Consider the following 6,000-nt stretch of genomic DNA (forward strand, 5'->3'; position numbering starts at 1 on the left):
ATCACAGGCATTGAAGTGCTGGTCTGAAGAGACTTCTGGAGGTCTCTGGTCCAACCACTCACTGAAAGCAGGTATTGTACTAGTAACTGCTGGGATAAGCCACGTCTTTGACGTTTAAAAATCCCCAGGAACAGCAGATCCACAACCTCGCTGTGGAAACCTGTGCCTGGACTTCATCACCCTCGAGTGAAAAAGATATTCCCACCTGAATTTTCCATGCTGCCTTTTGTGGCCCTTGCTCTTCCTTACCCTGTCTGCCAGGACTGAGAGTGTTTGTCTGCACTGTCTTTACCTCTCCCATCTTGATGTAGCTGTAGACAGCTCTCAGATGGTCCCAGACTTCTCTCTGCCAGAGAAAACAGGCCCCAAGGGTTGCAGTGGGTGGGAATGGGGGTTATGGTCACAGAATCATAGAATGTCTCAAGTTGAAAAGGACCCATAAGGATCTTGGAGTCCAACTCCCTGCTCTGTGCAGGACATGCTACCACTGAACCTGATGAGTAAGAGCATCATCTGGACACCCCTGCTTGGTCGAGGGGCTCAGATGTGCCCTGTGGTGGGGCCATTGGAGCCAACTGGGATCAGCTGTGTCCAGCACCGGGAGCCCCTACCTCTCTACCCTGCAGCCCCATGGCCTGCCCCAGGCCAAACCCTGCCAAAGCACCAGGCTGACCAGTCCAGCTCCCATCAGACTTGCCCCTTGGCTCCTTGCTGAGGTCGCTGGAGCAAGATCTGCCCTTGAAAAGTTTTCATGGACTCTCATAAGTGGAGGGCATATGGAGGGAAACTTCCTTACAAAAACTTTAATACTGAAGTCTCTCACCCAGAACATCCAATTTTCTGTATTTTAGAAATTGATCTAATTTGTCTTCTAACAAAAACAAACCCTTCATCATCAACTCTTTTTTTGTGGCCTGGTGTGCTCACTCTGAGGACCATTCACAAGTGGGTCGGCTCTAAGGCTTTGTCTCTGCTCTGGTCCCATCACAGGGTGTCAAACCTGTCATCACATCTTGCCCTTGTCACACCTTGGCTGTCCTACCAGAAGGACTTGGCTGGAGATGATTATAGTCTCTGCTCACTTCTGAGTCCCCTCCACAATACAGGGTAATCTGTCTCACTGAAAACTGTGGAAAAAAAGGTCTTTCATGCTTCAGACTGTAATTAGATTATCTTTAGTTATTACTCCACTCTCTCTGCTGAATAGATATGCTTTTACCCTCTTCTCTTTTTAATTATATGTCTGGAAATCTTTTACTGTGATATATCTTTTGCTTTGCTGTGTTAACTATTCTCTCTAATGTTTCCCTAGACCAGAACAACATCTGTGTACACCATGGAGGCCACAGTTCCCATCAGGTTTTGATGAATGGACCTCCACCAACCTTCAGTGTTCCTCGCAGAACGCCATGCACTGCTATTACCTAAAAATTAATTGGAAACATTATTGGAAACCTTGCTTAATGTAGCTCCAGAGACTGGCCAGGAATTAATGGCTAAAGCAAGCTCTACTCCATCCAAAATTTCTTCTGAAAAACCTCAAGTACTAAGGACAAACTGGATGGAAAGTGGAGGGAGTGATTCGACCCCAGCAACTAAGCTGCAGTCCTGAAGGGTGATGTGTGATACCCTCTTTTATTGTGTCAGACACCTGCTGATGGGAACATTTTAAACAGACAAAAGTTTTTTGCATCAGCCATTTTGCCAAAGTCCCTTTGTTTTGTAGGAAGTGGATCATATTCCTTCATTTACCTACTTGGTTAATTATTTCAGATATCTGAAAATATTCTGAAAATTGTGGTTTTTTTTCTGCAGTGATCAGTGAGACAAAATTTCAAAAATAAACAAAATTGGAAAGATCTACAAAGTAAGCAACAGTGGGGCCCTTATCTTGCTCTGGGCTGACTGACACAGCTGGCTATGGCTATATTTTTAAATTTCTACTATTCAAAACAGGATGGGCTCATGCAGACAGCTCTTGCATGGTGTGCAGGAATTCTTTGGAAAGACACTAACTGGCTGAAATAACATCTCCTCTCACAGTGTAAGATAGGGAGAATTCAGTCCCAGTGCCCAGGAACTTTCCCTGCATTTTTCCATCTGTTCGTGTGGGTGTAACCTGCATGACAGCTCTGGTAATTTATATTAAAATAAATTATGTACTTAAAAAACAGGGGAAGGGAGGATCCACAATTCTAAATCAAACATTGCAGTTCTGATATTTGTAAAGATACTGAAATGAATTATTTGCTCCATCCCTATGAGAAGCTGCCAACATTGAGTTTTTAAGAATAAAGCATATCCCATGAAGCCAGTGTAGTTCTTAGCCCAGTGGGTAAAGGCAAAGCAGCTTTGCCTTGGCTGTAATAAAAATCTTGTCATATCCCTGTGGAAATGTCCCCTCTGACAGGCAAAGAGAGCTGATCTAGATGGGCACTGCTTAACCCAGGTGATACCCCACATCAGCACATGTCAGATCCCCAAGGCCCCTTTCTGTGATGAGACATGAGGAACTGAATGAAGGAAGGCAGAGCTAAAACTTCTGACAAGGAGGAATATCCTCCTCCAGAGGAAATTGCTGTAAGGTGGAGAGTGCAACTGCCTGAAAAAGTCATGCTTTTCAAGAGAAATTATAAATTACTCACAGCAGCAAGGTCATTTGGGGCCAACAGGTGTGCCCCAGCTCCAGAATGGTTGGATGTTCTTGTTGCCAAGTTTCCTGGTGATATAGAGCTCTCTCAGATATAATTTCTGTAAGATAATGTTCTGGGAAAAGATGCAAGTGTTTGGAAGAGTGTTAGAATTCAAGTAGTTGTGATAACTTTGAGAAATAGCCCAGAACTGATAAAGCAAAATTCAATAAAAGCAAGTGCAAAATGTTCTGCCTTTGAAAGAAAAACAAAATCAATAAAAATCCAAATTGGTCAATATTAGTCTATGCCCCAGTATGTTAAAAAAAGAATACAGAGCTGTATTAGACCAGGGGCTGAATATAAGCCAGCAGATAAGATGCTGTTGAGCCATTCTCATGTATGTGACGTGTAAGAGATAAAGGCTATTATTCCACTCTATTTAGCAGGGGCAAGACCTTTCCTGGGATGTGTGTCCTGTTTTGGGCACACATACTTTAGGAAGTAGGGGATGTGCATGTGCACACAGACACCTCTGTGCCCAGGGGAGGCTCAGCAAGAGCCACAGCAGAGCTCAGAGATTTGGACAGTGTGACCCTATCTAGAAAAGGTGACCAAAGCAGGGTTGTTGGTTTAATAAAAGCCAGCATAAAATGTGGATGTGGAAACAGGATTCCAACAGGGAGCAGTGCTGCAAAGGGAATAATAATGTTTTTTCCCAAGACCAGGACTAAAGAGGCACTTGTTGCACACTAAGAGCAACCTTGCTTGGACATTAGGAAACAATTAGCAGTACCAGGACTAAAGAGGCACTTGTTGCACACTAAGAGCAACCTTGCTTGGACATTAGGAAACAATTAGCAGTGAGGAGGGTGCGGATGTGTTACTGGAAGTGTGTGAAAGCCCAAGATGGGGGCAGCAGGCATCTTTGGAGGTCATTGGTACCTTCCAGTCACCTTTGAGTGAGGAGATGGTGTGGTTTGAGTTCCCCTCTTGCACGGTGGTTCCTGAGAAAGGAGCCTGCCCATTTTCCTGCTTTCTTTCACCTCCAGAGCAGGGCAGGAGACAAATCCAGTGGCAACAAAAAGGTGGTGGTTCTGCTTTTTCTGTTGTCAGCTCTCTGTTCATATCCCTTAGGATATTCTTAAACTTTGCATTGAATTCACATTGATGATGTTTTTAAAGCAAGAATTTTTGCATTCTTTCTCTTATTAGAAAGTGTGGATATTTACAATATCACTTTTGAGAGAATATTCTGTCATTTCCAAGAGTTGGGAGAAATTGTGACTTCATGGTTGAGGTTGCACTGTGTTGCCCTTTAGTATCAGACACCAGCATCACAGTAGTTCCTTGCTGGTGCCCAGTGTAACAGTGTATCTTTGTCTTCCAAAGTCCTTCTGCTTTTCCTTATCACCCCATTCACTCTCTGGAAGCTGGCCAGATCTACGTCCTCTGGCCAAGGGGATCAGACAGGGTGAGAGAACAGAAGAACAGTGTTCTCTCTGTAGTCCTACGCTCTCAGGCAGGAGCTGCCCGGTCAGCAGCAGTTTCTCTGAGGAAGGCTCACAATCACAAAACAACTTGTCAAGACAGAGACGGGGCTGGAGAAGCAGGAGAAGGCCTGAAGGACAAATTCAGCTCACACCATTTCCTCATTTCAAAGAAGAGTCAGTAAGAAGTGAATGCACAGCCTCTCTCTCACTAGTTCTAGACTTCTTCTGGTAGATACATTATATTTTCAGGGTTTGCCTATTTCTGTGTTATATTTCTGAACATCTTTCATCCATGAGTGTGAAGAACATATGAGAGTTGTAGAAGCATAGAAAAGCTTGGGTTGGGAGGGACCTTAAAGATCACCTAATTCCAAGCCCCTCACCATGGTCAGGGACACCTTCCACTAGACCAGATTGCTCAAAGCCTCATCCAACCTGGCCTTGAGCACTTCCAGGGATGGGGCATCCACAGCTTCTCTGGGCAGCCTGTTCTAGTGCCTCACCACCATCATGGGAAACAATTTCCTTCTGACATCTAATCTAAATCTCTCCTCTTTTAGTTTAAAACCATCCCCTACCTCATCCTATCACTATCTGCCCATGTAAAATGTCACATGAGAACAAGAAGAAAGCAATCACAACAATATACAGAAGGAAAGGCAGCAATTTCTTCCTTCAGAACATTCTTTCTTAAGATCTCTCAGCTCCTCCACCCTCCTACTTTGATGAGCTGTTCTCCCCCACCCCTGAAACTGCATTAATTTGCTGGCACGCTTTGGGCATGGTGAGTGTTGAAACTATGGTTTTAAAGCCGAGGAAAATCCTACCAACTCATGCCCAGGAAGTCAGGTGTTGTCAAAACAAACATTGCTGTTTTCTGAACTGCCTCAATTTGCACCTTCCTATGTTTGTTTCCTCCTTGCCCTGTAGGAGAGTAGACCTGTTCAGCAGGCACAAGACCTTCCAACATGAGCTTTGTTTAACCCTGAGGGGAGGGGAATGTGACCTTTTCTAGTCATTTGTGGCACCTTGCAGTTGGCTTTAAGCTGTGTATCGGTTGTCCCAGTTTGTTCAGTCACAGCATGTTGTGCACTCTGGGTGTGTGTGTGAGTGGTGTGTGTGCCAGTGCTGCTCCAGGAGTGCTGAGACAGAACACAAGCAGGCACAGATGCATCACACCGGCAGATTTCAGAGATATATTTTCATTGTGCCAGGGATTGAAAAGCTAGTCAACAGCATCTCAGCCAGTACAAAACTCTTGCTGATGGCAATGCAACCAACTCATCTAAAAACCCTATGACAATTATTTCACCTGTGTTTTCCTTCCCATATGGATGTGGACCAGCTGTATTGTATTGCATTGTGCTCTTCTCTTGCAGCAAAGCTGCTTTGTACACTTTATCTTATTAACGACTGGAGCTCATCAGGAGCAGAGAGGGAGGAATTCACACTCTTTGAGGCAATTATCCAAAACCTCTATGAGCTATCTTAAGCTTTGTGCAATTCAGAAGCTAAGGGGGAGCCCTTGTGCATATTCCAAATTGGGAAATTTTCAACTCTAATGATTTTTTTAAATTATTTTTAAAAGTCATCATATCTATGTCTTAGCAAAAGAGCTCATAAACTTTCTGGGAATGCCTGCAAAGGATCAGGCAGCACAGAAAGGAGTATTGAAGCTTGGAGGAGCTGGGGATGCTTATGCCAGGAATGCTCATAGAAACAATGTCCTGGAGGATTCAGAAGTTTGACCACCTGGCACGCGGGTTTGGATGTGGTGCCCATCTTGCTGACAGGTGGTTTTCTTCCTGAGCGTTAGCTCTGTCAGCACAAACCCATTAATCAGTTTTAAATAAATGTCACTGTAAGTACAGAACCTG

This window comes from Aphelocoma coerulescens, chromosome 2, assembly GCF_041296385.1.
Source record: "Aphelocoma coerulescens isolate FSJ_1873_10779 chromosome 2, UR_Acoe_1.0, whole genome shotgun sequence".
Lineage (NCBI taxonomy): Eukaryota > Metazoa > Chordata > Aves > Passeriformes > Corvidae > Aphelocoma > Aphelocoma coerulescens.